Source organism: Opisthocomus hoazin, chromosome 4, assembly GCF_030867145.1.
Source record: "Opisthocomus hoazin isolate bOpiHoa1 chromosome 4, bOpiHoa1.hap1, whole genome shotgun sequence".
Lineage (NCBI taxonomy): Eukaryota > Metazoa > Chordata > Aves > Opisthocomiformes > Opisthocomidae > Opisthocomus > Opisthocomus hoazin.
The window spans coordinates 14,206,224-14,221,999 of NC_134417.1; the positions used below are offsets into that span (position 1 = coordinate 14,206,224).

The 15,776-nt window shown below is 40.7% G+C and overlaps 1 protein-coding gene across 2 annotated transcripts in view; it reads left to right on the top strand.

The window, feature by feature from the left end:
- Positions 1–258: 258 nt before the first annotated feature.
- The window catches only part of AGTR1 (angiotensin II receptor type 1), a 30,549-nt gene continuing 15,031 nt past the window's right edge, over positions 259–15,776 (top strand). For both annotated transcript variants that reach the window (XR_012763641.1, XM_075418026.1), the window contains exons 1-2: positions 259–361; positions 5,387–5,507. The gene's annotated coding sequence lies outside the window, so the exon portion shown is untranslated. The remainder of the gene's footprint in view (positions 362–5,386; positions 5,508–15,776) is intronic.

Here is a 15,776-nt window from a genome sequence, read left to right on the forward strand (position 1 = left end):
GGGCAGGCGGCCGCGCCCAGGCAGCCCCCGCCCAAGTCGCCGGCTCTGCCCTGCGGTGCCCCGCACCGGCAGACAGCGGCCTCGGTTACCCCCCCGCCGGGGGAGTGCGGAGGGAAGCGGGGAGGCGGGAGGGAGACGGGTCAGAGGGGTCCGGCCCGGGAGGAGGGTGGGGAGAGGCGGCGAGCGAGCCGCGCCGTCTGCAACGCCCCTCGCTATAAACCGAGGGGCCGCGGCGCGGCGCGGGAGGAGCGGTGCGGCCGGGCAGGGAGAGCGCTCGGAGCCCAGCCCAGCCGAGCATGGTGCGGTGCCAGCGGCGCCGGGGCTGAGCCGCCCGCCCCAGGCCGGCCCGCCGCGGAGCCAGGTAAGGCGCGTCCCGCCGCGGGCGCGGGGCGGGCCCTGCCGCTGGAGCCCGGCCGGCCGCCCCTCACCGACCCCTCGGGAACGCGCTGCCGGGCCGCGGGGGAGGGAGAGCGCCCGCGGCTCGGAGGCGGCCTCCTGCCGAGCCGCGGCTCGGTGCGGGTGGAGTTGGCAGCGGACAGCTCGGGTCCGGGCGCAGCGCGGGTCTGAGCCCCCCGGGGCCGAGCCCGGGCCGCACGCCGGTCTTGGGACAGGCGAGTGTCCCCCAGGCCCCCGCCCTGTCCGCGGGGTGGCGGCGCGGCGCCCGCAGCAGCGAGTGACGCTGCTCAGCGCCCGGGCTCTGCCCCGGGCCGGGGGCAGGTGAGCGCCTGGGGTTGCTGCTGCTGTGCTGAGCCCAGGGTACAAATTCATTTAAAAAAATCACTAAAAGTGACGCTGATTATTTTTTAAACTTTGTGCAAACACCTTACACCAGTTAGCAACTCCTGTTGGTTTTGTCAAAGTTCTGTAGCGTGCGTGCTCCGTAACCAGACTTGGCCCTTTTCTACAGAAAAGAAAAATTGAAGTGAACTGCAAGTCGAGATTAAATTTTAGTTAGTAAAAGTTAAAAATGCTTTCTTTTTTTATTTTTTTTTCCCCTTCTCCATCGGTCAGCTCCTAAACTTAGCTTGGGCGCTCAGAAATGAAACTGGACTATAGTTCTTCAACATGTTCAGGTGAAATCCTGTGTCATGTTTGGTGTCTTCCCACTCTCCACACACCAGAACACTAAAAATGCGATCACGTATTTACAGGGACACAAGCACTGTATTCTTCTGAGCAAATCAACTCGCGTGTCGGTGGTTAGGTAAGTCAGTCAGATCACAGCATGTGCAAGCAGTAAATGTGCAGGACCCAGTTGTGCCCATTCTGTATCTTTGCGAACCCACTGGTACAGATGAGATGTGTGGCAGTGAATGGCAGCAGGATTCTGTCCCAGAGCAGGCTACAGCTGGCTGTAAATTTGCATCCCTTCCATGAGTAGCAGTGCTTGAGTCGATTGCGTTGTGTTGCATAGCGTGGGACGGGCTGCTATATGGCCTCAGTAAAATTAAATGCCTCAAAAAGGGATGAGGTGAAAGAGGGATTTTGGGGATGGTTTCTCTGGTTGGGTTTTGTTTTTGGGAGGCAAGGGTGGCGTCTTCTCTTTTCACTTGCCTGAACCCACAGCGCTAACATGATTAGACTTTTTCCAGAATAGGAAGATCAAGTATGGCCCGAAGCAGGTAATTACCGTGGTGATGTAGAAGGGCTCTTTTAGCTCTGTGTTAATGTCAGATGAATGTTTCGCACGCCTCACTATGGCAGTCCATTCCGCTCGTTGCCACCATAATCTTTTAAATTATGACATCTTTCAAAAATATGAAGTGCCTACAAATTAAGCTTGTGCTGACGTATTCAAAATGTTAACTATGTGCCTTTCCAGCAGGAATGTAGTGTTTCTGTACATGTTTCCTCTCTGCAACTTGAACTACATAGCAGAGAAAAATCAGTTGCAACTATGGAGTCCTTCCTAGTTTGTATTGCTAAACTGAGAAAGCAAAGTGGTCCTGTATGATTAGGAGAGGGAAGTCACATTTATCATTAAATTTTAATATAGTTGGTTTCATTCTGCCCTTACTTTTGTCAAGGTAGTAGGTAGAAAAAGAGGTAATTTTTACACTGGAGGAGGGCAGAAGTGGGCCCATTTCTGATAGTGTGAGGTGTCCTGCCTGCCCGCTTGGGAACAGTACCTTGCTTGGGTTGGGCAGCGTGTGCGAACTGCGACTAGAAGTTACGGGTTTAAAAGGCAGCGAATACCAGCCTGAAACGCCAGTGTCAACAGCACTGCAGGGTGTGCTGCCTTTCAGTGTAAAATGTCACAACTCCACAACCTGCTTTTTACAGTCACCTTAGAACAAGAAGAGGCATGATTTGTATTTGTGTTACCCACTGAATGAATAATACTAGCTTTAGTTGTATTAAATATCTGAAAATGTATCTCATTTCTTTTTGCTATTGGTAGTACTGTAAAAAGAGGCAGATGCAGAATGTAAACATGGTGATTTATTTACACTTTAGAAAGTGTATTCTAGAGAATAATTCCCTTGAAACATATGGACTGTATTTGCAGACATAGAGGTGCGTGCCAGAGTTAATTCTCATCAAAAATTTTATTTCAGATAATGGGCAGTCACTATGTTTTCCTACACGCCTAGGTTTTCTGCACTGTGGTAATTGTACCCTCTGTGAACGAATACATTTAGGTAGTCCTTTTCTCTGGCACAGCCTATGGTTCCTTACTAGAGCTCCAGTAATTAATATGGTAATTTAAAGTGACATAAACTACAAACTCTCATTACACTGTCCTAGTTAAACTCTTGTTTATGCAAAAGTATAGTATTACTTGGAAATGTTTTAAGCAGTCACAAATTACTCTCATTTGCTCACTACCTCTTTGTTTTCTCTGCACCTTCTTGAGGTCCAGAAGCTACTAGTGTCATCAGGAGTATTCATAATCTCTCCTGTGGGTATCACTGCCCGAATTTAGGGCATCTGATCACATTGTGAGAAGCATCTGGTTGTTTCTGAATGGCTGACGTGTTATCTGTTCCCCACACTTCAAGTCTGCCTTTCTGTTCATAGAGTACCATGTTCAGTCTTGAGTTGGATAGAAAACGTGGATATTTATGCATTATTTTAATCAAATACTATGTCTGACTCACACTACATGGTTAATCTTGTGCTTTTTTTAGCACAATTTAATGGTTATCTTCCAGGAGACGCCTCAATGAGATGAGGAATAGACTAAAATTAAATTTGGATGTGTTGTACCTAAACCTGAGATGGGGAAACGAGTTATCAAGATTCATTGGCATATGAATACATCTACTTGGGCAGTATATTAGATATGCCAGAGAAAGTGGCCAAATGGCTAAGTCAGGAGAAGGGGGGTGGGCAGCAAAGCAAAGTAAAGCCCTCACCTATTTGTGACAGGAATACTGGCAACCCAGCAACATATCTCCTCCAGAACCCAGAGCACTAACAGCGAAGAGAGGTCTGAAAGTTTAAACAAAACCATCGCAGTTGTTTCCTTAGCTATAATGAAGGGCACTTGGGCAGTTAAGTGAAATGGTGCAGACTGAGTGAGAGAGACTGCTGATTTGACGGGGAATAGGCTCAGACCCATCCCAGCAAATGACAGAGAAGACAAAAGGAATTGAAATGAACACTAGCTTCACAGTTCATCTAGATTGCAATGCTAGTTAAAGAGTAATTGCACATCGGACCCCTTGCAAATTGTTAGATCCATTGATTTTAAACCATCATCTCTCTCCAGAAAGAGAAATACAGTCTTAGAGTCCTGTCAGGGTTGCAAGCTTGGTCAGAGTTTACAGCTGGAAGGACTAGGTCAAGGTATAGCCTGGCCACTACAGGCCCACAGTGGTCTGCCTGTATGTAGGCTCTGTTGCATGTGTAGCTAAATCTCTAGCCTTTGGGTAATCCTGTTTCAGTTTTTAATCCTTGTTTAGTTTACTGCTGATACTTGTGCCTCATGCTCTCAGTTGTGCAACAAATCCAGCAGAAAGTGCAGTGATGCAGATGTTGTGTTCTACCATGTGTTCCTCTCAAATATTAATTAACAATTTTGCAATATTTTGGATAGCAGTTCTGATTTTTGGACACTTCATCTTAAGGGAGACTATGGTATTTTTGAGAAGTGAGCCTCTGCAATGTTAGGATCAGGTTTGAGAACCTCAGTAAGAGAAAAATTGCAGAGCATCACAAAGAAATTTTTTAGAAATCTTGTGGAATTCTGAAGGCAAAATGGAATATGTGGATTACTTATGAAGGGAGGAAAAAATAGAGGGAAGACAAATTTTTTCTTTTCACTGTTGTAGGTTAGTTTCCACCATGCTAACAGGAATAATAGGTTGCTATTGCTGAGAACTGAACCCCAGCTACTTACCAAGACATAATGCATACAGGTTCTGCTCTAGAAGTGTGATGCTATTTTCCAGGTGAATTAGAAAGCAGTTCTGGAGTTAAAATTTTATGCAAAGTTAAAATTTTGGCACGTATACACAAGGTGAGTTCAGATACATTGGAGAGTTTGGAGTAGGTGGCAACATAATTTACTCTTAGAGCTCAAAGTTGTATAAACCTCATGCATGAGGCCCAGACGCTGCAGCCTGAAGATCAGAGAGGCTCCAGCAAAGCTGTTTCCCTATCTACAGCTGCTATTGCACAGAAAGTTACTAATCACGGTACCATTTTCTGTCTCCTCCTTCTGATCCTAAAAACCCTGCAGTGAAAAGCAAGCCAGTAAGCTTTTGCTGACAACAGTATTTCTTTTAGTTGCTTTTCCATCAACAAACTTGTCCCTTAAGATCACTTTCACCAACAGACAGTCATTGCACTCGGAGCAGTCATACCATGTTCTGTACCATCTTCTAAAACTTATGCTTTGCCAAAAAAACCCAATTTGACATATGTACTCTAGAAGAATCTGTGTCATTTTCTGAACATTTTAGAGAATTTAACAAATCTGACAGACAGGGGGAGTTATGATACTTGATTATTTTTTTTTTACCTCAGCTGTAACAAACAACTGTAAAGAATTTATCTTGACTGTAAGTCCTAACAGCTGTGATTGTTTGAGACAAAGCACGTATGAAATAGAGTGGCTGGTCTAATCATATATGGCCTTCTTTTCAGATAAATGATGGATTATACTAAAATTACTTTGAGCTTTCAAGTGAATTGTAGCTAAGGGTAGGAAAATATCATGCTCCAAATGACATGTTAGTATTCTCTGCTGCACCATCATCTGAAAGAACTAGAGATTTTGGGCTGTCAGGTGTCTTTTACAATTTTCATTCCATTTGGTTTTTGTTTGATAGCAAAACTGTCCTGGTATTTGATATATAGCAACGCTAGCTAGAATGCTTGGTTACTATTTGTGGTGTTTATCTCCTTTTATTGTAGTTGAGTAGCGTTTCTCTTATAGGCACAGAAAATGGGAAATAACTGAAGACGACCTCACAGCAGGAAAGTGAGATCAGAATGGCAATGCATCAGTGAGTGGTATGATTGAAGAAGACAAGACAAAAAGCAGGCTACAGCAAAAGGTAACTGGCAATATCTAAAGAAACTGGTACTGAATTTGGGCGAGGTCAATATTTAGACAGTATTTCACTGTTTGGGTTGAAAGCTATAATTAGAGTTACGGCCAGAACAAAGAATCATTTAACCAAATGCCTAATTTCAGCTAATTCACCTATTCCTTTCTTTACTTCTAGGTCATACAAGTTTGTCAATTACTGGTAGATCATTGGCTATTGGAATCTAATAATCAGTAGATGAAGTATAGGAACAGAAATAGAAAATAAAACAGCATTCCTGAGTCCCCTCAGTTTTCTGAAAATTGAGAGGCATACACTGAATGGGAGTACTGTGCCTCAGCGTTTCCAGCTCAGAGGGACCCGTGCAAATAGTAAAACATTCCAGAAACCACTGAACAGCTGTAGTTTTATGCTGGGGGGCTTACACAACTGAGAAAAACGCACTAGCTGACTTCCCTAAAACTGTTCTCTTGGCAGTTATTCTCCATTTGACCCTGCTTTAGCATCAGCACAGCCTGGCCAGACCCTTTGCGTGAAGCAGGCAGCACATAATGTGCAAAGATGAAGCCTGAACTTGTTTATTGAAGAACTGTGCATGCCCCTCCCAATCCAAGGCTATCGAATGTATGCCACCTTTTCATCCTCTTCTTTATAAACTCCCATTGGTTTTCATATTTCCTCCTTTCTCCCCTCATTCCCCAAGCCTAAAAGTTTATACAATTTTCCTTCCCCCCCGCCCCGAGGTATATTGAGCCCAAGAGGTATTCTGCTACCACTGAAGTTGCTCAGGATTTCCCCCCCTCAGGTTCTTTACTTAATGTAGAACAATCAGAAATGGAAAGCATAGGGCAGGAATCAACATGTGCTGTCAGAGTGAGACTCTAGCTCCGCTGTTAGATTTTTGTCTTGATTGTTTTCTTCTTGGCTTTGTTTTGTTATTAGCAGCTTACCAGAAGACAACAATTACAGGTTTTATTTTTCTCAAATCAGGCTTTATTTCAGATAAAACATATTTCTTTACCCATGTGTTTCCTAAAAAGCACTTTGAAGGGAAAAGGGTTCAAAAATATTTTGCCTTCAAATACATTTTGTGATGCTGTTCATGTTCTTAAACATAACATTAAAAAATCCATGTCAGTACAAGAGAGCCACACATTCAAGCATTTGCTCAGCTTGATTGGTAGTTTTCCAAGCACTGAAGTAAAGCTCACGTGGCACCTTTTGGAGTGCGCAGCACTACCCTTTCTGGGCATCTGTGCAGTTATGTTTGCTTGAGAACCAAGACTGGACTTCACTGAGGATGCACTGATTCACAGCATCAGAGCTTAGCTTGCATTCTGGCTGCAACAGCCGCCTTTGTTTTGCTACCTCTGGTGCTGGTCCTCAGTACCCACAAAGAACATCTCAGAGCTGGGACAGTAATGAGAGCTCACTAATGAATTTTGTTTTCAAAACAGAGCAATAAATTTTACTTTGAAAAAAACAGGAAACAAGCTGTACAAATTTGGCAGAACATCTATTTTTGTATCATTCTATTAAGTGTACTGCCTTCCAGACAGAGCACTAAGGATCACAGTATCTTGTTTTTGTCGTGGGTGATAATACCTTTCACACTGACATGGAGTAAGGTGTCTGCATTTGACCTTTCATTCTCGTTGATTAATCCCTTAGCACCTCACTAGTCCAAATGACTTGTATGAAAATCACAGATACATTGCTTGTCTTCATATTTGGCTACTCAAATATTCTTCTAGTCTTCATAACAATCTGGCCTTAAGAGGAGTTTTGTGCCAGTGAAAGCACAATTGGGCCTCTCTGTTTTCCATGTTATACTTACTAACAGTTACAATGATACTAACTTCTCTTGGGCTTAGCTGTATTACCATTTTAAAAGATTTTTTTTTTTTTTTTTTTTGGTCTGAATAAACTCTTGTACTTTACCAGTTACTCATACTGTTTTCTTTCCTTTCTGCCTTTGGTTCCCTTTTTCTGACCCTAATGAGGTATTCATTAAGAAGCCTCCATGCTGATCCTTTGCTTTTAATCTTTTAAGTTTTCCCTCCAGGCTGTTCCTAACATTCTCATTTAAGGAAGAAAAGTCTTTTCTGAGGCTATTGCCGTTGTGTGATATTTTTCCAGTGTAAGGATATCTAAATTAATTATATAAAAGTAATCAACTGTCTCAATCAGACACAGTGAACCAAATCCTATTATGTATTGCTGAATTATGACACATGGAAGACAAAGCTTCCACTAAATGAAGGTGTTGAAATGTAATGTTCATTTTATTGCACAGAAATCCACAATACATTTGCTTTCGCTTCTCCAGTAAGACAAACATTTATTTTTCAGCATGGAGTCAAAAGAAAAAAATGTTCAGCGTAAGGTTTGTTTTCCCCAGAGTCAGACCACTTTGACTAATGGGTAGCTACATGGAAATCACTAGCCGTGGTATTGGAAGTGTAGTGATAGAACTTCCAAGTTAGTTGGTTTAGTTAACATGACAGTTCCTTTAGTGATACTGGTATGTCTGTGTCCACACAGACATAGACATGCTGCAACTCCATGTGTGCTTGTTAATGTTTTCGTTACTCAAAGCAATAGCATCTATCAGTCACTTTAACCACATTGATGATAGGCAAGAAACAGGGATGTGATTTGTTAGAGGTTTTTAGAGAGGGAATGTCTTTTTAGATAACAATGTGCAGCACGAACTGCTCTCAGCCAGCTCGTCTGATTTCCATTAGATTAGAAAGCAGAACACCTCTGTTTGACAGAGGTCTCTGTTTCTGGAGTAGAAGCAGACAATTTTAAGTGTTTCTTTTCTCTCCCACTCTTGGACAGATGAGCTGTTCTTGCAGATGAAGATAACTGTATTGCTCTGCACAATGCATTTCTAAAGCTTGTGATTCATTAATTTACACTTGCCTTCTGTTTTTGCAGGGGTGGGTAGGAGGAGGGGAGTGAAAATAAAGCACATCCTGCAGAAGGGACTGCATGTTAAGCCTGTACAGTGCTTGGGTGCATGACGATTCCACCCTGATGATTTAGCTTTATGGCAGGAAAATGTCCTTTTGAGGATTAGTGTATAGGTAAGGCTTCCCACACATCAGAATGTTTCCGTGCATGTCAGAATGTTACTGATTTGCTGCACGATTTGGAGCAAATCTGTGTATGTAAGCTCTCTTGTAGCACCTTTCTTACTGTTTTACAAGAAAGTACAGAAAGGCAGTTCCTTGTACCAGAAAAGTACAAGTAATGTTCTCTTGCAGAGTTCATTGCTCATCATGTTATTTAACTAAGGAAGGTTGTTTGGGAGCTTAAGGTGCATACATAATGTTAATTTTTGCCTCTGCATCTTCTGGCTTAGCAGAAGAGTAACATGACTGTGGGAGAGTACTCAAATGACATTGTGGTCTCTGGATAAACTGAACTACCAGGACAAAGCAAGGAAGCCTCTATTTGGACTTACTTGAAATTCCACAAACAAGTCCTATCACCTCCCATCTTTGTCTACAACGTTATTAGCTGTGTCACCTACCCTTCTTCCCACAAATGTCTTTGCCTAGAAGAAGCAACAGAAACCTAATTAAAACCACTTATAGTAGTTTTATACTAGTAACACCACTGATTGAGTTGTCTTTCACAGTAAAGCTGCAAAACATAAAAAGGCCAAAGAACTTGCACCTGGATTCAGAAAAATTCTTCTCTTCCAGTAGTAGGTGATTTGGTTCATGAGGAAACAATTGCAGCTTTGGCCTTTCCATTCCATTTTCTATTGTGATCTCTGCCAGCGACAGAGAAGATTCTGACAGTGATGGCAAATTGCTGTGGGCATGTCATTCATGCATTAACCATTTCAGAACGTTATCATTTCTAATTTAGATGAATGAAATCCCATTTTCTGCTAAATTATCAGCGACCACTAATATAACCAAGAGCTGAAACTTATTTACGTTTTACCTGTTTATGCCCAGAGGCTGGTAAGCATATACTTAGGGACCTCACTCAGTATCTGGACTTTCCCAGAGTAGATAGTAACACCCTTCTTACATCCAGTCCTTATCTGGCTATACTGTTTTTTTTTTTTTTTTTTTTTTTGATCTGCCTCCCTATTTCCTCCCTATTATACTTATTTTCCATCCTTTAATAACATGTTATTTTAACATTCTTAACAGAATTTGAGAGACATTTTATACTTTACCATCTTTTTTTCTACCTGGACCAAAAAGCAGAAGAGGCCCAGGTTTCATGACACAGTATGTTTCATTTCACAGACATTATGTTGCAGTACAGCTACCCCTAATAAACTAAAAGATAGAACCATTTACCTTTGTCATTGGCTCATCTCAGTTAACAAAAGATGAAAGTGTGGAGAGTCTTCATCATGGGAGGCAGGGGAGTCTAGAGAAGTGAACTGTGTACCTGTTCCGTCCTCACAGCTGCCTGTGGGAGTAGCACCACATCCCTGTGCAAGAAGAATCTGTATTGGAGAAATTGCTCTGACCAACAGCCATGTTAAGTGATACACATTTCTGATATTTGAGGCTTGAAATTAAAATACAACAACACGTTAGAGTTTTATATGCTGCAAAAATTGTGAGGAAGAGCTAATACGTACACATGTCCTCTCATGTCCTGGAGTCAGTGACAAAGTAACAGTCTGAGCAAGGAATCCCCATGAGACACTAATACTTTGGGGCTCAGTTCTACAAGCCATAGTCTACGTGAGTGGCTGTTACTCTCAAGGTCCCAAAACATTACTTACACCATAACTGTGATTATCGAATGATAAATCCCAGAATGCAAATAATAACCTCTGGAGAGGCAAAGATTTCATTCAACTCCCAAAAGAAAAATTTATGTAGCACTCCTAGGGTTACTAACCTCTCACTCTTTTTTGCTGTATAAAAATAATTTCCATATGCTGTGATTTTTCATTGTGTGTTTTAACAAAAGAGGGGCTAACTCTTCCTTTCATGCCAACACTGGTGCATCTGGTTCATTAAAACCTTTGTGTTTGGACTGCTTAGCAAAGCTCAGCCTTCTTTTCTTTGCCCCTCCAAAATGTTTCTGTCTGCATCTTCCATGTTGCCCATGCCCTTAATATTGTGCTCCTTTGAAGAGTTGCTATTCACACACAACACCAAAAGAGCAACAATTTACAGGAGAGATTTCCAGCATTTGCCTGGCCTTGTCTATAGTGACCACACTGGGAGTTGCATCATCCCCTTCAGTGGGGGTAGGTTTCCCAAAGTTCAGCTGAGTTTCAGGAGCTTTGTAAAATCTGCGTGGTAAAAGCACGTGATAACTACATGCTTTTCTAAGTTAGCAAAAGCACCTTCCTTCTTAAAAGGGTCTGTGCCTTTTGCAGCAGCACTCTAAAGCATCATCTGTTCTGATATTTTAGATAACAGAAATATGTCATTTCTGCTACAGGATCTTTGATACTTGTAGACTCCACTTCTGTTTTCAAGAAGTTGTAAAGATAAAAAGTTCGCAGTGGGAACACTGTGGAACACCATCAAAAGACTAGCCCCAGCATTGCTACAAGGCAAGCTGCTTCATGCCTCAGTGACACTAGAGAAAGAGCAAGTGGCTGAAGTACGGATAAGTCAGCTGGTTTAACCACAGAATGAGATCATGCCAGTAAGAAGAGAAATCCAGAAAATTTGCCTGTTGTTGAGCACTGGAAACGATCTCAGCTTGATAATCATATTGACACCTTTTCAGTATTTTTGAATTTCAAAATGGGCATAAAAACCTAAAGATGCTCAGTTCTATAAAGGATCTTTACATGCAAGTACTATTCCTGTCAGAGCCAGTTCTGGCCTCAGCAGTTCTTGGTACAGTTGGGACCTCCAAGTTGCATCTAGACCCGAAACTACTGTATTCATAAATTCAGATATTGTTAAGAACCAGGAAAGCAACAAACTAATTGCCTAGATGTCTCTTTATGCTGCTCAGAACGTTGTCTCTTCCTTGAAGAGCAGTAGAAGAGAAAGGCTCTATCTGGCATTCATAGCAGTTTGTGGAAGTGGCTTTTATTCCCCCCAAAAGGCCATTCTCCAGGTGATAACTATCTTCTGCTGGACCACTGAAACCGTTGACTAATACTGAGAAGATCTGGACAGTGAAACTAAGAACTGTTTCAGGTATGGATGCACAAAGACATTCACTCCAGCAAGAAATAATAATGACCAGAGACCAATGATACTCAAAACAGCACAGAAAAATGTGTTGTGTCCCCTTAATAAGCTCTGTGTGCTTGAAATCACAGTAATATAACACAGTATTTCTCCTAAAAGCTGGGAAGGAAAACCAGTTGTTGTTACTGCTGTTTTTGTATACTTACGGAGGCACCCACAAGCATCAGTGAAGAAGACTGCATAACCTTAAAGACAGATTAATAGCTGTGTGAAATATCCAGTAAGTCAAATTGTGATTTTATATACAATCTGAAAGGAGGTAAGATACCTCACACGTTGTATCTGATCTCTGTTCTGTTAAAAGAGGGCATGATAAGGGCTTTCAGCAGTGCTTTTTATTTCGGTAAGCTTTTTTTATCTCTTGTCTCTCCACAGCCTTTTTAATATAAGGCTGAAATACAGATCTGGATCAAGCCCAGAATTGCTATAAATTCCCTTACTCCTCGGGTTGGAGGAGTTCACAAAGCTTATGATTCATTCCGTATGAAAATAATGGTACCAACAGAAATTTCAGGTGTGTGGTTCGGTATCCAGAAGCTACATTTGTGTAGGATGTGCACCGCTGTGTAATTTAGAAAAGAATACTTTAAAACTTCTTGCTTCATGGAACTAAGCTACCAGAATAGAAACTTGAAATTCATCAAATGATTTCACTCGCACTTAACAAACCTGAATTTGATTTCTGTCTTTTATTAAAAATGATCACATGGGGCACACTATATTTTATATAGGCAATTCCAGCTGCAATAAAGGAAATGTGTTAATCCATTCGTTTACTATCACTCAGAGAAAGTAACCGTGCAGCATGTAACCTTTCACAGCTCAAACTAATCTCATTTTTATTCGTTCTGGGACTTGATGGCTTAATTCTTGTTAACTACTTCCAAATACCCTAAAGATACAGCACAACCAGGCATCAAATCTGATGTTATGAATGTGCAGTAAGCTGTATATTCATAATAAAATAGTACCTTACGTTGTGTTGCCCTTCAAAAATCTTTTCATGTCAGTGCTGAAAACCCTAGAAATTCTAGTCCTACCTTGATGTGAAGTAGATTTATTTTTTGTTTCTTGGCATCTAATGTGCAGTAAATGGCATTGTTAGCAATGTGAGGAGATGACACATGCCCGATAAGCAGACTTTAGGTTAGCCTGCTAATGATTATTTTTATCTCCGAGGAGGGTGCCAGTCTTCCTTTTTGGTAAAGCTAATGGCTACAACAGAGGTGCAAAAATCCATGCTGGATTGATGATGGTAATTAATGCCCTCATTTTGAAGTCTTTATATGTCTAAGTATCTTCAGCCTCTTTTAGAAAAAGAGACAATTCTTTACGCTGTGGTATAAACAAGAAGAGCGACTGCCTCCTACTATAACAATTTTTTATCTTTTAAAACTAATTCAGCTGTAGGTTTAATAAAGTAGATAAGGAAAAGATGATCTCCATTCCTGTCAAGACAGAGCAACTGAGATGACTGGGACAAGGGGATATCACATGGAGATTCACCTTTCAGACATCATCTTTTCTGAAGCTCAGCATTTTGATGTTTAGTTTCATAAGTACTGAACTGGAAGTATTAAGCTAGAAATATATTTTACGTTATTATCTTTTCAGTTTTAAGTTACTGCTGTGCAGATAATTTTGTATTTACATCTCTTGAGGATCTATAATGCATAAGACATAATAAACACCAGAGAGTTTGCAATACATTCATGCAACCTTGGTCAAAGAAAGCAAACAGTGATTGCTCTGATGGATTAACATGAAAGAAGTAGACCAGAAAATTATGTGGAAGTATCAAAGATATCTGGAGTATCAGGTACACTGTCAAGCCAGAAGCAGGGATCTCTAAAACCGCCACCTTGCTGATCTTCCCCAAGAGATTAGATAAACACACTGCATGTTGAGAATGGTTAATTCTTCAGTGTTTTGGAGTCCAGTTCTACATTTACTGAACCCAAGAATGTTTTTCCTCCCCTTAGCAGCAGAGAAAACAAAATGAGGACTGTATAGAGGAAAGCTCCCAGTAAACAATGTTTACTTTTAAACCTAAACCTAGAGAATCTGAAAAATGAAACCTGTAAACTAAAATATTGAAACTTACTCGCAACTGAAAGACTTTTGGCTAACTGTAATGAGTGCTCTGTGGATCAATCAGTCAACAAACTTTTGTACAAAAAAAAACCCCTAATCATTGCTATGTTAGCATTCGCTAAACCACTAAGTTCTAGTGAGGTTGAGAAACTCAAGTGAAGTTGAGCAATCATTCCTTGGCACCAACCTCTGCAAGTAAAATTTTATAAAAATACGTACACCAGGATTTCCCAACTTCTGGGAAAAAAAAAAAAAACATGCACGAGGAGGGAATTGGTAGAGTTAACTTTGGCCAAAGAGCATGAAGAAATATTTCCAATGTTTCTGGACTCTGTAAGTACAACAAGAGTATATGCAAAAAATAGTCCAAACTTTCACTGCTGCTCAAACTGCTAGAATTATAACTGTGACACGATTACACTGTAGGCAGTTAAAGCATGCAGAAAATTTGTCACAAATTACATTGTACTGTTATTAAGCATTTAATGTCCCAAAAAAGTACTTGGAAGGTTTTATTCATCACTCCACAGCCCCATAAATTAGTGTTTTAGAGGTGGCTTTTCACTTATGCCAATTTTTGTCACATCCATTTCTAACACAAAGTCGTTGAGTGTGCAAATGAGAGATTAGTTCTCTCTGTTCTGTGTTTTAAATCTAGCCAACTGCTTGCTAGTTATCTATCTGTAGATATCACTTCTATTCTCTAAATGTGTCTATTTTTAGCAGCTTCGAGATACAAACCTCATATGCTTGTACCCAAACATCCCTTAAGTGCATATACACTGAAACTGTATAACCCATTTGACGTAAATATAGGACAAGATATTTCTAATTATCTGGCACAATATAGTTAATACCGATTTTTTGGTTCTACTTTACTCATCTACTAGTTTCAATAAAAGAAGTGTCCCCATAACACTAACAACCTTTCTTCTCTATCTGGTTTGAAAGCTGTTTGCCCTTACTAGCATTGAAAACTACTTAAATAAATAATTTGAAATTGAGTAACATCATCATGCACTGACACTGTCCAAAGGGGTAATCCCAAACCCAAGTGTATTCACTGAGGGGGGGAGCCACAAAGTCTTAAATATGCTTACGTTTTCAAACCGTGAAATTGTTTACAATTCATTAAATAGATACAGCACTTGAGGTCTAAAGACCACCATTTGGATAACAAAAAATGTATAGGCTCATGTTGCCTTTCAATTTCCAAAAATCCTTTAATTCGCTTTAAAAAAAACGATTAAAAATAGGCCTGAAGTGGCATTTTCAACAATATAACTTCCTCCAAAAAGGAAAATACCTGTTTGAGTCAAGTTAACCTAGAATTACCTACAGTTACTTTTAAGAATACTCCCTGGCTGATATTTGGAAAAAGAGTTGTATGATTAACAACATGCTTAGTTAGTTTTAAAATAACCTTTTAGTCTTAGGAGTAGGTGTCACTATTTTTTCATCTGCATTTTTGAAGTGAACGATAATTTTAGTCTCTCTTTAAAAATATTATTCTTAATTTGTCTCAAAAACTTTAGACAGTTTAAGCTGCAGAAGTCTTTGAAAAAAAAAAAAACGGGATCTTGTTCCATGAGTTACAAGTGCGGGAATTGGACTGAAGGTTAGCAAAACCAGAAAGGTACTAGAATAAATGAAATCAGATATATGCTAATAGATACTAAAATAAACTTAAAATAGTTTACTTCGGTACATTATATTTTACAGCAGTGCAGAAGTTCAATGATAGGTATTTTGCCTTGTGTTTGCGTCTTAAATAATCTTGAAGGAAGAGGCTATTTTGAAAAGTGATGGCACTTGAATAGTAAAGCAATTCTCTTGTTTTAAAATAGGAAATACAGACCTCTAGTGGTGAAAATGTATATTATAGCATAGAATCACAGGCTGGTTTGGCTTGGAAGTGGCCTTACATATCATCTCGTTCCAACCCCTCTGCCATCAGCAGGGACACCTTCCC